Raw genomic sequence first — 19,368 nt, forward strand, 5'->3', positions numbered from 1 at the left:
GCGAATACCGGCGGACACAGCACTCGATCTGCCAGCAACAACATGGGGATCACTCGCTGCCATACTGCGGAACACATGGGCGACCAGTGGAACACATACCAATGGCACACCAACAACGTCAACTCGGACGGTCAGAGGATGTTGAAACACTGGCGTTCCCGCTTATAAAGAACATCCGTCAATGAATCAATAGGGTCCACATGTTCTGGCTGTGTCATATTGACAATACAGTGGCGTATATGTCCTACTGGGCTGTCTGAGGATTACGTGAAGCAGTTGCCAACCTGCAGCAGTACATCAATACTATTTGGGTTAATCGTAGTAGAACATGGGTTTCATAGCACAACATAATATGTGTAGTCAAACACACATCCGCGAATGGGGAATATACAGCAGCGGTAACAATCACTGGCCACATGGACTCAGTCCAACATGTTCTACATTTTACATATGCACATTTGTGTCCATTGTAGGACCCAAAAATTTATCCGTTTGCAATGCCAACCGGCTGCGATCGGGAGACCCAGATGATGTGACAGCCGCGACTACGGCACGGCTACATATATGCACCACCAGCGTGTTCAAGGTTGATGACAACTGTCCATGAAATGCAGGACATATGCACAGGAATCCCCGGATAGTCCAGTCCATAGATGTGTGTCCACATCCCATTCCCGCACACATGGAGGATGTGCAATGGGTACTGTCGGGGGTTGCAGCCATGGGCTCGTGGGTATGCAGAAATGGGTGTCGGACGTGATTGGCAGAAGATCCGTTGTCCCGCCCCGTGTGCGGGATGTGGGTATGGCATATGCGTTACTCCGCACTGATAATGCAAATCATCTACCGGAGAATGCTAAATGCATCTGTGAAATGTGTACGGCCCTACACCAGTGTCCATGAGGCAGTTCCCATGGATGGACAAACGTACGGCCAAGATGGCACCCATAACTGCACACCTGGCGGAATCCCACAGCTGTAGTCAGGCAGAAGACAGGGAATAGATTTAGGGAGTACAGCAGACACTCCACATAGAATGTCAGGCCGCCGTGCGAATACCGGCGTACACAGCTGTCAACCTGCCAGCATGTGAATGGGGATCACTCGCTTGCATAGCGCGGAACAAATGTGCGACCTGCGGAACACATACTGATGGCACACCCACAACGTCAACTAGGAAGGTTATAGGATGGTGAAGCTATGGCGTACCCACATATAAAGAACATCCTTCAATGAATTAATAGGATCTACATGTTTCGCTCGTGTAAAGTTGACAATACAGAGGCGGGAATGTCCCAATGGGATATCTGCGGATTGGTGAAAGCAATTGTTAGCTTGCAACATTGGAATCACACCATTTGGGTACAGTGGCGGATAACACGGTTTACGTAGTACTACATAATATGGGTACACAAACAGAAATCCGTGATTGCTGAACATACGGCAGCAGTCAGACCCACTGGCCAGATGGACACAGTACAATACGTTCTACACTTGATATATGCACATTGGTGTCCATTGTAGGACCCAAAAATTATGCGTATGCAATGTGAACAGGCGGCGATCTAGAGACCCAGAAGACCTGATAGCCGTGACTACGGCACAGCTACATATGCGCACCACCAGCGTTTTCAAGGTTGGTGACAAGTGTCCATGAAATGCAGGACATATGGATCGGACTCCCCAGGTTGCCGAGTCCATAGACGTGCGTCCACATCCCATTCACGCACACATGGAGGATGTGCAATGGGTACCGTCGAGGGTGCAGACATGGGATCTTGGGTATGCAGAAATGGGGCTCGGTGTCGATTGGCAGATAATCCGCCGTACCGCCCCGTGGGAGGTATGTGGGTATAGCACATGCGTTACTCCCCACTAATAATGCAAATCATCCACCGGAGAATGCTAAATGCAGCTGTGACATGTGTACAGCCCTCTACCAGTGTCCAGTAGGCAGTTCCCATGGACGGACAAACGTACGGCCAAGATGGCACCCATAACAGCAAACCTGGTGGGATCACACAGCTGTAGTAAGGCAAAACACAGGGAATACAGATAGGGACTACAGTAGAGACTCCACATACAAAGTCAGACCGCCGTGCGAATACCGGCGTACACAGCACTCAATCTGCCAGCAAGTGAATGGTGATCACTCGCTGCCATACCGCTGAACAAATGGGCGACCTGCGGAACACATACTAATGGCACACCAACAACGTCACCTAGAAAGGGTATAGGATGTTTAAGCTATGGCGTACACATATAAAGAACATCCTGCAATGAATCAATAGGATCTACATGGTTTCTTCGTGTTAATGTGACAATACAGAGGCGGAATGTCCCAATGGGATATCTGCGGATTAGTTAAAGCAATTGTTAGCCTGCATCATGGGAACTACACCATTTGGGTTCGGTGGCGGAAGACCCGGTTTACGTAGCTCTACATAATATGGGTACTCAAACAGACATCCGTGACTGCTGGACATGCAGCGGCAGTCAAACACACTGGTCAGATGGACACAGTCCAATATGTTCTACACTTTACATATGCACACCGGTGTCCATTGTAGGACCCAAAATTTATCCGTACGCAATGCAACCTGCTTGGAGCGGGAGACCCAGATGAAGTGGCAGCCGTGACTACGGCACAGCTACATATATGCACCACCAGCGTGTCCAAGGTTAATGACAACTGTCCATGAACTGCAGGTGATCTGCACATGAATCCCCAGATTGTCCAGTCCATACAGGTGCGTCCACATCCCATTCACGCACACGTGGAGGATGTGCAACGGGTACTGTCGAGGGCTGCAGCCATGGGATCGTGGGTATGCAGAAATGGGTCTCGTGTTGATTGGCAGATGATCCGTTGTCCCGCCCCGTGTGAGGGATGTGGGTATGGCACATGCGTTACTCCGCACTAATTATGCAAATGACCCACTGGAGAATGCTAAATGCAGCTGTGAAATGTGTACAGCACTATACCAGTGTCCATTACACAGTTCCCATGGATGGACAATCGTACGGCCAAGATGGCACCCATAACTGCAAACCTGGTGGAATCACACAGCTGTGGTAAGGCACAACACAGGGAATACAGATAGGGACTACAGTAGAGACTCCACATACGATGTCAGACCGCCATGCAAATACCGGCATACAGCACCCAATCTGCTAGAAGATGAATGGGGATCACTCGCTACCATACCGCGGAACAAATGGGCGACCTGCGGAACACATAGTAACGGCACACCAACAACGTCAAGTGGGAAAGTCATAGGATCCTGACACTATGGCGTTCACGCTTATGAAGAACATCCGTCAATGAATTAATAGGATCTACATCTCTTGGTTGTGTCCGTTTGACAATACTGTGGCGGACATATCCTAATGGGACATTGGAGGATGACCTAAAGCTTCTCCTAGCCTGCATCATTGGATCTACACCATCCGGTTTCAGTTTAGAATACCCTGGTCAACGTAGCACTACATAATATGGGTAGCAACCACACATCCGCGATTGGGGAACATACAGCAGCGGTCAAACCCACTAGCCAGATGGACACAGTCCAACAAGGTCTACACTGTACATATGCACAATGGTGTTCATAGTAGGACCCCAGAGATTCATCCCTACGCAATGTCAACCAGCCACGATCGGGAGACCCGAAAGAACTGACAGCCGTGTCTACGGTACAGCCAGACATATGCACCCCCAGCGTGTTCAGGGTTGACGACAGCTGTCCACGGAATGCGGGACATATGTACAGATATTCCCATATTGTAGAGTCCATAGAGGTGCGTCCACATCCCATTCCCGCACACATGCCGGATGTGTAATGGGTACCGTCGAGGGCTGCAGCCATGTGATCCTGGGTATGCAGTAACGGGGCTCGGTGTTGTCTGGCAGATAATACGTTGTCCCGCACCGTGGGAGGGATGTGGGAGTAGCACGTGCCTTACTCCCCACCGATAGTGCAAAGCATCCACCGGCTAATGCGAAATGCAGGTGTGAAATGTGTACTGCTCCATACCAGTGTCGAGTAGACAATCGCGAGGGATGGACAAGCGTAGGACCAAGATGGCACCCATAACCGCGAACCTGGTGTAACCACACAGCTGCAGTGAGGCATAACACAGGTAATACAGATGGGGAAACCAGTAGACACTCCCCATACAAAGCCAGACCGCTGTGCGAATACCGGCGTACACAGCTGTCAATCTGCCAGCACCCGAATGGGTATCACACGCTCCCGTACCGCGGAAATAATGGGTGACCTGTGGAACACATACAAATGGCACAATATCAACGTCAGATAGGAAAGCCATACGATGGTCAAACTATGGCGTCCCCACCAATGAAGAACATCCTTCGGTGAAGTAATAGTGTTAATGTCAATTGACCATGGAATACACATACTCCACATCAAAGACCTGGTGGCACCTTATGGCACACAAAGCACGACACACATAGGTAGATGTAACAGTCAACGTAGACGTTTCGTCCACGACAGGTCACATGTGGTATCCAAAGGTTACTCCATAGACATGTAAGCGCTATCACCCGTAGGCTCCGTGAGACGTACACATAACATAGACGCGTCCAGGCTTTATATATCGGCCCTTACACTTCCATGTGTTACTTTCTGTGCAAACAATGAACATGTAACCACAGCATAGAAAGCACAGACGCAATGTTAACCACACACACATATGTTAACACCTCAGAAGGCATCCTATTAACACATGTATCATATGTTATTGTACTATGCCGAATACTCATCATTCAATGATTTAACAATGTATATGGCAGATATGCATAGCATATCACTGTAATACAGCGGTACATAACTGAAAGAGTGGACAAATGTGTGCTAACCGTACAGCTGTACCTAAACTACATTCCCGTTACGGGGGCTTGCTCCACCTGCCTCGCAAAAGAGGCCTCATCTGTGTTCCATCAGTCAGGCCTGGTGTGTGGCCAACCCTCCACCTACTAATCCAAATAGATCCGCATTCTATAGCATAGCTGATGAGGTCCCCCCTCTGGTATTACAACCTGGACGTCGTAAAACACCGACTGTAGACGAATGCCTTGTGATGTGCCCACATCCGGCCGTAGGCATACGGCAATCCTGCGGCTGGCCAGGGCGCCGCACTAGTAGGGCCACCTGTCCAGTAGGTGTGTCATGTAGGTATACCAAGATGGGGTCACCATGTGCTGTGGTGGTGTGCGCCAAGGAGCCCTACAGCCTAGGGCAGCAGTCGATCTAAGTCCGCAGCCGTAAGAGGGGTAGTACGGTCTGCAGGTATGTGCAGACGTGCACATGAAACAGCGGTCCACAAGGATTACCCATGGTGGCGACACATGCACAGATGGCTGTAGCGGGACACACACACGGCCATGCATACAGCACAGGTAGACATACACACACCATAACTAGCCAAGTACACACAAGGTGTATGGCGTGTACGGGTACACTGTCAGGACAGCAAGGATAGCTGTCTGTCACGATATCCAGCAGATGTCAATACGGTGTTCTGGAATACGGACAGTGCATGGACAATGAGTGGATACGCAACGTACCACAGTCATATGTGTCAGCCGTGCAAATATGCGATACATGGGAAAGACAGCCGTCCATGCTAGAGCAGCATTACGGCCACAACACAGGTACGTAGATATACAATGACAGAGATACAGACGGACACATGTGGCAGGCCCGTGTGTAATGTACACAGCATCACCCCACCACACCATAGCATGGTGCACGTGGAGATCACGCCACGGCGGTCGCCGACCACAACAGACACACAAGCAGTACACGAACTGCGTACCACCATCCAGAAACACAGGGATGGCGGCAGGATAGGTGTGTTCTGCGTAAACCACAAGGCAATACCGTATGAACCCATGCAGCTGGGAGCATGGACACACACACACATGTGGCAGGCATGGTGTTTGACCACACCCCCACATACCCAAACGCACAAACGTACGACACAGGTATGGAATGCGCTACGTGGACCACCGAGCACACCACCAGCAGAGGCACATGTACAGGTGGGTGGCAACATCCGTAAAGGAATGGCCGCTGATAGCCAAGGTTTGTGTTGCGAAGCGTCTAAAAGCATGTTCATCTGCAGAGGCAGCTGGAAACACACACACACACACACGGAAGGGCCGGGAGTCGAACCTACGCCTATCTACATGAACTCACTACAGTATGAAGCATTTACAGAACGCGCTACCGAGTTTACTGAGCACAGCGCTGTCAGAGGCATACTTCTAGGCGGGTGACATCACTCGTAAGACAATAGCTGGCAATAGCCAAGGTATGTGTTGCGAAGCGTCTAAAAGCATGTTCATCTGCAGAGGCAGCTGGAAACACACACACACACGGAAGGGCCGGGAGTCGAACCTACGCCTATCTACATGAACTCACTACAGTATGAAGCATTTACAGAACGCGCTACCGAGTTTACTGAGCACAGCGCTGTCAGAGGCATACTTCTAGGCGGGTGACATCACTCGTAAGACAATAGCTGGCAATAGCCAAGGTATGTGTTGCGAAGCGTCTAAAAGCATGTTCATCTGCAGAGGCAGCTGGAAACACACACACACACGGAAGGGCCGGGAGTCGAACCTACGCCTATCTACATGAACTCACTACAGTATGAAGCATTTACAGAACGCGCTACCGAGTTTACTGAGCACAGCGCTGTCAGAGGCATACTTCTAGGCGGGTGACATCACTCATAAGACAATAGCTGGCAATAGCCAAGGTATGTGTTGCGAAGCGTCTAAAAGCATGTTCATCTGCAGAGGCAGCTGGAAACACACACACACACGGAAGGGCCGGGAGTCGAACCTACGCCTATCTACATGAACTCACTACAGTATGAAGCATTTACAGAACGCTACCGAGTTTACTGAGCACAGCGCTGTCAGAGGCATACTTCTAGGCGGGTGACATCACTCGTAAGACAATAGCTGGCAATAGCCAAGGTATGTGTTGCGAAGCGTCTAAAAGCATGTTCATCTGCAGAGGCAGCTGGAAACACACACACACACACACGGAAGGGCCGGGAGTCGAACCTACGCCTATCTACATGAACTCACTACAGTATGAAGCATTTACAGAACGCGCTACCGAGTTTACTGAGCACAGCGCTGTCAGAGGCATACTTCTAGGCGGGTGACATCACTCGTAAGACAATAGCTGGCAATAGCCAAGGTATGTGTTGCGTCTAAAAGCATGTTCATCTGCAGAGGCAGCTGGAAACACACACACACACACGGAAGGGCCGGGAGTCGAACCTACGCCTATCTACATGAACTCACTACAGTATGAAGCATTTACAGAACGCGCTACCGAGTTTACTGAGCACAGCGCTGTCAGAGGCATACTTCTAGGCGGGTGACATCACTCGTAAGACAATAGCTGGCAATAGCCAAGGTATGTGTTGCGAAGCGTCTAAAAGCATGTTCATCTGCAGAGGCAGCTGGAAACACACACACACACACGGAAGGGCCGGGAGTCGAACCTACGCCTATCTACATGAACTCACTACAGTATGAAGCATTTACAGAACGCTACCGAGTTTACTGAGCACAGCGCTGTCAGAGGCATACTTCTAGGCGGGTGACATCACTCGTAAGACAATAGCTGGCAATAGCCAAGGTATGTGTTGCGTCTAAAAGCATGTTCATCTGCAGAGGCAGCTGGAAACACACACACACACACACGGAAGGGCCGGGAGTCGAACCTACGCCTATCTACATGAACTCACTACAGTATGAAGCATTTACAGAACGCTCTACCGGGTTTACTGAGCACAGCGCTGTCAGAGGCATACTTCTAGGCGGGTGACATCACTCGTGAAGACAATAGCTGGCAATAGCCAAGGTATGTGTTGCGTCTAAAAGCATGTTCATCTGCAGAGGCAGCTGGAAACACACACACACACACACACGGAAGGGCCGGGAGTCGAACCTACGCCTATCTACATGAACTCACTACAGTATGAAGCATTTACAGAACGCGCTACCGAGTTTACTGAGCACAGCGCTGTCAGAGGCATACTTCTAGGCGGGTGACATCACTCGTAAGACAATAGCTGGCAATAGCCAAGGTATGTGTTGCGAAGCGTCTAAAAGCATGTTCATCTGCAGAGGCAGCTGGAAACACACACACACACACACACACGGAAGGGCCGGGAGTCGAACCTACGCCTATCTACATGAACTCACTACAGTATGAAGCATTTACAGAACGCGCTACCGAGTTTACTGAGCACAGCGCTGTCAGAGGCATACTTCTAGGCGGGTGACATCACTCGTAAGACAATAGCTGGCAATAGCCAAGGTATGTGTTGCGAAGCGTCTAAAAGCATGTTCATCTGCAGAGGCAGCTGGAAACACACACACACACGGAAGGGCCGGGAGTCGAACCTACGCCTATCTACATGAACTCACTACAGTATGAAGCATTTACAGAACGCGCTACCGAGTTTACTGAGCACAGCGCTGTCAGAGGCATACTTCTAGGCGGGTGACATCACTCGTAAGACAATAGCTGGCAATAGCCAAGGTATGTGTTGCGAAGCGTCTAAAAGCATGTTCATCTGCAGAGGCAGCTGGAAACACACACACACACACACACACACACCGGGAGTCGAACCTACGCCTATCTACATGAACTCACTACAGTATGAAGCATTTACAGAACGCGCTACCGAGTTTACTGAGCACAGTGCTGTCAGAGGCATACTTCTAGGCGGGTGACATCACTCGTAAGACAATAGCTGGCAATAGCCAGGGTATGTGTTGCGAAGCGTCTAAAAGCTAGTTCATCTGCAGAGGGAGCTGGAAACACACACACACACACACACACACAAGGGCCGAGAGTCGAACCTACGCCTACCTACATGAACTCACTACAGCATGAAGCATTTACAGAACGCTACCGGGATTACTGAGCACAGCACTGTCAGGAGGCATACCCCTAGGTGGGTGGTATCATCTGCAGAGACAATGCGTCCGATAGGGAATGAAGACAGAGTGCGCAGTCACGCAGCCTGTTACCATCCCAAGGTGGCCGTACAGTAACACGTTATTGCTGCAGTCGGGAATACCAAATAACTACTGATCAGTACATCACGACAGGGATACGGGATGCACCACATGACAGTTTACCCTATGAGAGGGCATCCGGCGTGCAGGATGTAGGCAGCCAATGTGGCATGACAGCCACATATGTGTCACCTGGATGGTCACCATGGCTATGCAGGATGCCATTGGCCATGGCTACACGCCTAGTAGCAGACATCGGTGACGACTGTCGTGTGTACCCCTGGCGGGTGTACTGGCCATGCCTCCCACACCTAGCGGTTGCAAAGGGGAGACAGACATGCTCACGGGGTATCAACGCAGTCGGGCGCGGTGTGCACTGTACTGTGTGTCTATCTACACAGCTGCTTACTGGGCATGCTCAGACACTTAGACTCGGCACAGAGCAGACATGCATACACATGGTGCGACAGCATGGGTGGCAGAATGTGGACCGTCGTGTGTCCAGCCACACAACAGCAACCCGGCCATGCCACAGACGTGGCCGTTGCAGCGGGGAATATCCAGGTGCAATTAACCATGGGTAGGACTGCCCTACAGTTTGTTGCATGCTACAGACCACCCTCCCAAACCCAGGATACCTGCACAGCCGTCCTGAGGACACTGGTGAGTGTGCATGCTCTCACAACAGCACCGTATTGGGTGACATCAACCACCCATACATAGACCGGAAACATTACCCATGACACAACACCCTACGCCACAGGTCCCAGGTGTTCATACACGTGACTGCTGTGAAACAGCCATGAACCATACCCACTAGGGGGGGACGTATACCAGTTCTGCCCATCACACATGGGGAGGATATGCTCCACACAGGATGTACATCCCTCAATGGTGATATCAGACCATATAGTGGATCCACTGGTAATCCACATCCTGCACCCAACACCGGCATGGGAGACCTAAGTGACGACCTCTCCACAGCAAACCACACACATCATACGACCGGTGTGGTACCCTACAACTCCTCCATGCCAGTGGTGAACACAGGCCGCACTGCCAACTCCCTTACGAATGCCTTCTCTGAGCACCCCCAGGGATGTCTGCACCAAGCGATCATGATAACATCAGGACCTTGTCCACCAAAGGTAGGCACATGGTCTGGTGGACCCCAGCCACTGACAAACTGTACATCAACAGTTGGAGCTAATACATGACAGAGCAATATCAGTACCAGGGAAGCCATCACCCATTCATACCGGCGTCAACATACGGCCACACATACAATCATCCAAGGCCGCTTGTGGGAGTGGTACTGCAGAGGGCACATGAGACAACCATAGGGCCTTCCTTAACTGTGGTAAGGACATGGGTGGGAGCGCACAGTCATGGCCGGAAATGATCCAGAATGGTACAACGGTCACTGCACCCACAGACATTGTCAACAAACCAGCGGACATGTTCCATGCATACATCCACCCCCCCCCAAGAGGGGACATATCCATCCCACCGGAGTCTAGCCTCCGAAACATCTCATATTCCCTGGAGTGATCTGATATCTGTTAGGCGGTGAACACAGCACCAATGGGCCCCGATGGTGTCCCTGGCTGTGTGCTACCCAACCTCATTGAGGCCCTCGACCCACACATAAGGCTGCTGTGTCATGTTAGCCTTACTACGGGCTAGGTCCCCGCTGGATGGCATATGGCAGCTGTGGCCCCACTATGCCAGGGTAGTGCTCTTATGGACTGTAGACATTCCCGCCCTATCAGCCTGACAAGCCTTGTCTGCAAAGCTGCGGGGAGGTCCATACAGGTGCCCATGAATACAGACAGTGGTGTACAGCCAATACCGGAACATACCCACAACGACTTAGTCAAGGGCAGATCCTGCCTCCCAAACCTGCTCGTCCTGTCTGGAGCGGTCATCAAGGCCATTGATGGGGGTACGTCGGTTTGCACACACTACCATGACCTGGTGGGAGCGTTCAGAACACACTCCACGTGGTACTCATGGAAAGGCTCGCCAGCGTACATGTGGGGACATATGTCACACGATGGTTCTCAGAATGGTTGGAGGTCACACCACACAGGGTTTGTGTTCCTGGTGCCGTGTCAGACTCTAAGCTGGTCTCAAGTGGAGGCCCACAGGGCTCAGTCCTGGGCCCCCTGCCGTTCGGCATTCGACCATCCAATGTGCATGCAAACATAGGGGGATTGTGGCAGACAAGGTATGCAGATGACTGCACACCAGCCACCATACCCAACACCCCATCTGACCCGGACATCCACCTAGGTCGTCATAGACATGGATAACTGGTGCCAGAGCCATGGCCTGCTGCTACATGCCACAGAAGGTGCAGACCTACCCAGTGGGAAGGACATGTTTGCCCCGACGTAACATGTACGTGGTAATCCATTCAACATGGTGGACGTGTTCATGGAAATGGGTACCACACCTGTCAGTAACCTCTGTCAACACACACTATGCCAATGTGGGTGGGAAGACATTCCACTGTGGCCACCTGGTCTGGAAGGAATCACATACACATCAGGGGTGTTCATTGTACCCCTGTACACATCACACACCAGAGCAATGATTGCGTACAATGGCACATCTGGGCTGTACCTAACCTGACACCTGCAGCACTCGGAAGGACCACAAACGTTCCACGACGCGGGGATAAAGGTGCTGGGACATGTGTCACACGCTGCCCGACCAAAGGGACTCCGGCTGTATACCTTCCCAGCACGTCTGCTCTGTGGTGATCTGTGCCTGACATACACGGCCATGTCCAACCTGGGTGACATGGACATGTTCCACCTCCTAGGCTCCGGGCAAACACGGCCACAGAAGCGACTGTCAGACACCTCACCACAAAGATGACTAGGACGTGCTGGGGGAACAGGGTCAACGCCCAGAGATCCCCTACAACACGGAGAGGATTGGCAGCCCATGTGAAGCAGAGGCCATGACTGCCTTTGTCCAGGGGTAATCATGACGTGTGGATGTGTGATCATAGGTATGCGCCAGGCATCATCTCTGTTTCAGTGCTGGACAGGGGACAGGAGACTGATGGATGTGGTATCCTCATCCTAAGGGGTGTTAGCAGCCACACACAGTCTTGCTAGGTTTACACATGCCGTAGGGCACATAGCCTGGTATGTACATGTGCGCCTATGTACCTATGTAGGGGTCCATGCCGGTTGCGGGTACCTGTGCTATGCTGATATTGCCAGATGTGCCTGTGGGTACCCCACGAATACACGTGGGGAACTGATAACAGTGCTCCCAGTAGGCACATGCAAGTACACCATAATTGGCATACGGGTTAACTGAACCAACATGGTGCTACACATGTAACCACCACGCATACTGTGTACACAGAGCAATGACTGCTGCACCTGCACTACATGGTATGTCTGCTGCATGATGTCAGTGCACGACACACATCACATACGCACCTGTCACCTGCCATACACAACCACCACAACATACACATCGCATACTATGCAGACACAGGTATCACATACACCTCTCACTATCTTGTCCACCCTGTGCATCAGATTATGTTTGCATAACCGTGCACCGATGGTGTAGCTCACGGTTCTGCGGCAGAGACTTCATCATATGCACAGTGTGATATGTGTGCCACAGGCATAGGCTGTACCAATGGATGACATCATGTGTGTGTGTAAGGGCCTGTGCATTTACTGGGCATGACTGTGCAGAATGCATGTGGATGTGGTGGAGCCCTACAGTTGTGTTTGCTGTGTGTGGGTATGTGTGTACACAGTTCAGTCATCTGTGATGCCTACACGGGTATACTTGGCAGCCCCAGACTGTACAGTGCAGGTGGTACGGCTCACTGTGTCCGCCGCGACCTGACCCGTGCCTGCCTGGGGTCGCACGGGCACTACCGGGTGGAGGTATAGAGTGGCCACTCTCCGATGACACATGTCCGCTGGAAACGTGTCCACGCCGGGGCCATCCAGGGCCACGTCCACGTGGCCTGCTGTGTCCTGGTGTGGTTGGTGTAGTAGCAGCTGCACTGCTGCTGCTACCAGCACTGTGTGGGTGGGCATGGGAGGTGGCACGCACACGTCGACCTGCACTTGGTGGTGTTACTGGGCCACGCCCACGTGCCCTATGCCTCACCCCTACCAGGTGTTCCAGCACGGACAGCTCACGCTCACGGATGGCCATGCCTCGGTCGAGGATCCCAGCCATCTCACCCAATCTCCTATCCAGAACATCGGCAAGATGCTGTTGGGCATTCGCCAATGACTGGATGTTCTCATTTAAGGAACGGATTGCGGACCTCTGCAGCCTCTGCCCTTCCTGGTTCTGCCGTTCGGCACGTGCCTGCGCCGCCATTACAGTCTGGAACATGCGTCTGGTTATACCAGCTGCTGCACCCTGTACGGCAGGTGTATGTCTAGCAGTGCTCCTCCTACGAGAAGCACCTGCCACATGCCTGTGTGGCACTCCACCAGTCATTACACTGGCATCATCGTGTACCCACACCTTCTGCAGCCACCACACATTCCTGCTCGGTGCCAACAGACGCTGACTGTCCGTCATCTATGGGCAACGGTGTTGGGGTATGTGTCGGCATCTGAACCGTGTGCGGGATGAAGGGACGTAAGTGTGATGTTCTCCAATGGCACAGTGTCTGCCTGTGACGACCCTGCCTGTGCCTCATGCACATGGTCATCACCACTAGTATCTGTGGGGACACTAGCATCAGATGGACCGCAGGAGGGGAACGCACCTACAGCACCTGTCAATACAAAGACATACCGTAAGTTACATTACACACACGCAGACACACACACAGACACACACACACACACACACACACACACACACACACACACACATGCGGACACACACACGGACACACACACATGCAGACACATCATGCATGTGATATTGCAGGTGGCATGCAGCATTCCCACACCACAGGCCAGTGAATGCAGCCCAGACATTAATAGTGGCAGTATGCATACTGCCCTGGAGTGCACACTACAACAGGCAGTTGTCTTTTAGTGGGCATGCAGTACACACATTCATGGTAGTTTGCATGCATCACCGTGATACACCGTGGCCACGGGCGGGTTAACAGTACACATGGCTGCCGTCACTATGTCATGTACACCGCAAACATGTGCGGTATCATGTGGACATGTGACGATGGTGTCCCACCACATGCACCACATCACAACGGATGTCACAGTGCAGTGTTATGTGTACAGTCTACAGATACAATGCATGTGTAACACGGATGTCTGTGCAGGTGTGGTTGGTGTGAGCTGTGTACATAGCTGTACAGTGGGGAGTACGGGCACTGTGCCACTGCACGGTAGCAGGACACAGGTATGTTTCTGTGCGATGCGTGACCTGGACGCATTACATTGCCATGTCTGAAAGTCAGTTCAGCTGCTCAGCAGCACGTATATGGTGGACATTGGTGGCACCTCTAGTGGCTGCAGACAGGCATTCCATTTCACTGGTGTACCACATCGGATGTCCAGGGGGTCCACTACAGTGATGAGCCCACTATGTGTGGACAGGGTGCAACGGTGACTACCCACTGCGGATGTACTGTGTGGCAACATGCCTGTAGGTATCACCCATGGCCTTGTTTGTCTGGGTCATCGACAATTGTGTGTGATGGACATCGTGCACACGGCCCTGTGGTGGCCCATGTGACATACAACCGTACTAGTCTGAGGTGTCACATTCCCTAAGGCTATGCAGACATTGTGGATGTCTGCTATGTCGTGCATAGGTCATGTCATGGTGTGACACTGTTGCAGACAGACATCCACGTGCATGGGACATGTCATGTGCCATGTCACAACGTGTGCACCCAATGCAGGGGCATAGGTCACAGTGGTAACACCTGTGCTCTGGCCAGATCACAGCTCACTATGTGGTACTGTGTGCATACCGCAGAGGCATACCAATGCATACTACACATGCAGCCATTGTGGAACACCTACACCATTGTATGCATAGCTGACTGCACATATCACACCAATGGGTTATGTGGTGTCATGCCACTCTATACTAACGGTTGTATCTACTGTACATGGGTGGTGTGTGTGTCGGGTGGTGCAACCTGTATACCGTGACTGGGGCACACCCAGGAGTGCATGTCATACCTGGACACATGGGGAATATCAATACACCGTATCATGCCTTTTACTAGCAACAGACTTACCTGCGACAGACCCTTGTCTGTGCGACACGCCAGACGTACCTGTATAGGGATGACACAAAGGTATACACATTATCCATTACTATCGCCACGGTAAGCACTGTGCATGTCACATCATGCACCTGTGTGTTAGCATGTGCTATGCACATGTCTGCAAACACAACATAGCATACTGTAGTATGCATCTTGTGTGGCCATATACCTGGCATGTGTTGCTATATTATGTGTTGTACTATGACACCCACTCCTACGTCGCTTATCATACAAACATGCAACACTGACTTACCAGGCAGCTCCAAGCTCGTTGGTTGGGAGACACCCACCTCCACGATGGACGCGAGGGTTTCAGCGTGTTGTTCCATGGGTGTCCCCAGACTGGCCAGGAGCTCCTCCGTGGCTGTGAGTGGGGCTGGGTTTGTGGACCACCACCTGTCCCACCTTGTTGTCTGGCGATTGCAGCGGCACGCTGTCTCGCATGCCGGATTAGGTCTGTGCAGTGCCTGCGGATCTGTTGATATGTGCGGTTGTGGCCGCCCAGGGTGTTCACCCTCCTGCGCATATCCTGCCACATCTCCTCCCGTTGTTGTGCCTGCAGTGGCACATGGCTAAACAAGATGTCGTAATTGTCATGTAGCAACGGTATTATGACCTCGTCTTCCTGTCGGCTAAAGGCAGGCAGCCGGGAACGTGGCATTATCTGTAAGACATAATGATGGTGACAGGTCACATTTACACTGCTGTGCTGGCATACTGCTGGAAATACATTGCTATGACATGTACAACATCTGCACAGTAATCTCTGCAAGGCATCATGGCAGTGACACAGCCGATTTGTTGCCGTCACACCATTGAGCAGTGGGTGTCATATCATATCTGTGTGTCACCTCATCACACTGTACACGCACCATGTTGATGTTAGCCTGCTGTGGACATGTGTACCTGGCTGCACCTGTGTCCATATCAGTTGGCACGGGTCCCCATGTGACAACAGTTCTACTGTTCACCTGGATGCTGTGTATATGTCACTAGACATCACGTAAGTGGCCATTATGAACGTCAGCGGTGGCACTGTACACATACACATGGACACCTGCACATGCATGTGTTGTGCCATGTACATCCACACAGCACTGTACGGGTGTTGGACAACTTGCCACGGCTCACCTGTGTTGCACATGTGATACACATGGGACAATGTGTAACCATGCCACATTAGCAGGAAAGGTCATGCATAGCATGTACACACGCACATTGTCCACAGCAACACACAGCACCTGTAACACCACAGGGTGCATCACCGCAACATTACTGCTGTGGATGGTTGATAGTGACAGTGCCTTTTGTCCATCGCACCATGTAGGACTGTGATAGCACATGCAGCCTTGCTGGGCAGGGCTGCATGGTATGGCAGGGTATGCCACATACATGGCACTGGGATGTGATCCACCTGGGGGGTGATGATATTGGCAGGGTGGCTGTCCATTCCATATGTCATTGCTATGTGTATATGGACATTACACATGTCTATCACCATGGTGTGGACACTGGCCTTATGCAAGGTAGGCTGCACGCTGCTTGGTGGGGTGTGTCTGGTGCATGCAGGTATCGCACATCCATGCATACACTGTAACCCTGACAGGTGCTATGTGCTGCGATATTGATTAACACAGTGCTGTATGTGGCCACACACTGCTATCCCGTGCACATGGATGGTTGCCTGTACTGACGTGGGTACCACATATGTCTACATCCAGTGCCTGCTGCCACCCCCATGTCTGCTGGTGCACTGCACACCGCCATCCCTCCCTCTGGAAACGTGGTGTTGGGCACAGCATAGGTATCCATGTATGGGGACAGGGATGTTCACATAGCAGGGGCACTGATGGTATCGTCGATCTGACCATACACGTATGACGCACCCCTCACACATACAACCCATTCATTATGTTGTTCACAACAGTGACACAGCTATACTGCTACGCCGGAGACATTCACAGATGTACATACACAGATGCATGCACATCCGTCTGTGGCATGGCCTGGACTATTGGTGTGGTTCGGCACATAACGTGTTTGAGTGCGGCTGGCGCAGACCTACTGTGCACATGTCTACACAGTAAGCCTGTTCTACAGTAGGCATCGGTGATGTGCTGTGCACATATCATATCTGCACATTTTGTTGGTGTCTGTCTATCCACGGGCCAGTGGTGGGACACACAGGGATATTGTTGAACATATCTGCATGCAACCCTGTACTGCTGTACCGCTAGCTTCTCAGGTGCTAATGTGTCATAGACATGCACACCATACCTGCACATGTGGTAGTGGGTTGCCAACGTACCCATCTCCTCTTGTGGGTTGCTATCATCCCACACCCTCTTTGTATTGTATGTTCAGGCTATGCACCTGTGTGGGGCTTGTGGGCATGCAATGCAGTACTATGTGCCTTTGCACCCATCGCAGAACAAGTCACACAGGTACACTGGCGGCCGTACACTGCACAGCTTGATGTCGGCACATCACATGTTGTACACACGTAACACATCTCCTGTGGGACATGGTCAAATGTACAGGCATGTCCATCAGTCACATGCCACTGCTACCCCTACATGACGGCTATGCGGGACATGTGGCGGTACAGCAACTGTCACATGTACACGAGCAATGCCCCCTACCTGCATCACGTGGTACTGCCTGTGGGGCATGTGCGTCTGCATCCATGCTATGGCCATAGATGACAGTTGTACATCGATATGTGCAACATACCTCATTGGGAGTTCTCATGTGCACATGTTCAACATGTCAACGCATTGTTTGTGTCTGTCAGACAGTCATTGTTGTGCATGGTTTACATGGCAGCCATGGCGTACTGTGTGTGATTCCAAGTACTTCATTGGGCTACCAGCATTGTACATTATCACAGCACATTCCAGCCATCACGTAGCCATCCTAGATGACAGTGTGAGGTGTTCTGCCATGTGCACATATGTCACACTGTACGAGGGTGACTGACACACATTCTCAGGACAGGGTTCTGACTGCTGTGGATGTGTGTGATGCTGTCGACGACCATGACTGCGCCAGATGGTGTCATCTGGATGTGTAACATTCACAACACACACCTACCTTCACGTAGCAACACATCATCCACAACAATGGACATCCCTGCATGAACACTGTGTGCAGTATGTCTGTATGACCACTGCATGCACCACTGGTAGCCACCAGCATGGCTGCCAACAGCAGCAGTGTGTATCCTGTGTGAACATGGGTTACACCATTCACAACACACCTGTGTCAGATGGCCCTGTTGTGGGTCACAGTGCAGTTCCACACATCATGTAACAGTATGCATCATGCACCGGTATGTTGCAAACATGTGAACGTCTGTGCAAGTCAACATATGCACACATGACACATCACCTGGTACAACATGTCTGTCTTACCACATGCTATTGTGACCACCCTGTGATGACATTGTACAGGCTACGTGGACTGGGACATCTGATGGCTCAATGGTGTATTCACCCTCTGGGTGTGTGTCTAGCCGGGTGTACAGTAGGCAGTGGTCTGCACACGGGGATACTGTACATTGGCCTACTCTGTCACTGCGACTGTTGACTATGGTCATACTGTACTTATGCAGGCATGTGGTATTTGTCCAGTATGACAGTCGTGGTCAACCACAGTACTGTGGCACACATGACCTGCGGACATCTGCCTAGGGTGTGGGGCCCACATGTACATCTTCACATGCTATGCTGCCTCTGCAGCGGTGTCACATGTCTGTCGCCAGCAGGGCTCTCACAGGCAGGCACGGCATGCAGTGATGTGTGACAATGCTTGCACCCTCCACTGTGCTGTACACAAGCACTGCACACACAGTACGGCATGCCTGACATTTATCTGCGGTGCCTGGGACCTGCCTCCATGCTCTACAGAGCACACCTGCCAGTCCAGATTGTACACAGATCATACCTCCCAGGCACATACCTGGACTGCAACACACACAGGTGAGTGGATCCCACATCACACAGTGATTTACACACATACTATAGTTTGTTCA

Source organism: Protopterus annectens, chromosome 1.part1 (genome assembly GCF_019279795.1).
Source record: "Protopterus annectens isolate FY-2018-M chromosome 1.part1, PAN1.0, whole genome shotgun sequence".
Taxonomy (NCBI): Eukaryota; Metazoa; Chordata; order Ceratodontiformes; family Protopteridae; genus Protopterus; species Protopterus annectens.